Raw genomic sequence first — 1,414 nt, 5'->3', positions numbered from 1 at the left:
CATCTATAGCCTGGACTGACCTGGAGCTCACAGAGATCCACGTGTTTCTTCTGTTTGCCAAGTGCTGAGATTAAAGGTGTACACCACTGTGCCTGACCCATTTAAAATTTTTAAATTAATTTTTATTTACCTTTGTGTGCACATGGTGCCATGACATCTCTGTGGTGATAAAAGGACAGCTTGTGGGAGTCAAGTCCCTCCCTCTACCGTGAGGCCCACACTTGTCTCACTCGGGAGCAGGTCCCTGTACTCCCTGAGCCATCTTTTTTTTTTTTTTTAATTTATTTATTATATGTAAGTACACTGTAGCTGTCTTCAGACACTCCAGAAGAGGGCGTCAGATCTTGTTACGGATGGTTGTGAGCCACGATGTGGTTGCTGGGATTTGAACTCCGGACCTTCGGAAGAGCAGTCGGGTGCTCTTACCCACTGAACCATCTCACCAGCCCCCCCCCCTTTTTTTTTTGACTGTCCTAAATTGTTTATTGGATATGAATTTTACAAATATCACGTGTATTAGCGGTAACGGTGGAGCTGGAGAGTATTGCGCCTTCTCCAGGCTCCACGGCGGGAACCACCAATAGTGTGGTGGAACTTGTGGCCCTTTCCAAGGCCACGGCTCTTTTGGCCAGCAGATGTCAGCCCACACATCTGTGTTTGTGGACTGGTTTGGTGATCTACTGGGTTTCTTCTGATAGCTTTATGGAATGGATCAATGAGGATAACCTCAAAAAATTGTATGTGGAATCTTCACCCACCCAGTAGGAATTCAGGACTCTCAAAGCCCCACAATGGCGCCCAGCTCTCTCCTCAGCAACAGACTGAAGGCTTCGGGCAAATTTCAGCTGGTTAACACCATGGTGGACAGGCTTGCTGTAAGTTGCACCCTTAGGAACTGGGCGTTTGCGACCACCACGGCGGACACGAATCCTGTAAATGACATAGCCTTGCTTAGCCTTGTACCCCAGTCTGGGTGGGGCGGGGAGCCCCGTGCAGTGCAGAGAGCTAGCGGTATTGCCAGCAGCGGACCCTCAGAAGAAAGCGCATCACGTCCGACTGTTTCTTCCTCCGTAGCTCCTGGATGTATTTGTATGCACCCATCTTGGCTCACCTGATGGCTGCCGCCAGAGGAAAGGCTCCCTGAGCCATCTTGGTGAACCCCCTTTCATCCTCCCTCTTTCTGTCTTTCAAGTTTTAGTTTTAAATTTTAACCTTTTATTATTATAAAAATTACTTATTATTTATTCATATAGTTGGTTTTCTCCTTCCACCTTAAAGTGGGCTCCAGGGATCAAACTCCTGTAATCAGGTGTCTCTGGTAAGCGCATTTACCAGCTGAGCCCTCGCTCCCCAATCCCACCCCCACCTTCTTTTCTTTTTTTTTTTTTTTTTTTTTTTTTTTTTTTAAGATTTC

The 1,414-nt window shown here is 47.0% G+C and overlaps 1 pseudogene; it reads right to left on the bottom strand.

Moving 5' to 3' along the window:
* Positions 1 to 456: 456 nt before the first annotated feature.
* LOC110318946 lies at positions 457 to 1,117 on the bottom strand (annotated as a pseudogene).
* Positions 1,118 to 1,414: the final 297 nt, after the last annotated feature.

This window comes from Mus pahari, chromosome 3 (genome assembly GCF_900095145.1).
Source record: "Mus pahari chromosome 3, PAHARI_EIJ_v1.1, whole genome shotgun sequence".
NCBI lineage: Eukaryota > Metazoa > Chordata > Mammalia > Rodentia > Muridae > Mus > Mus pahari.
This window is presented reverse-complemented; position numbering and strand designations above follow the sequence as displayed.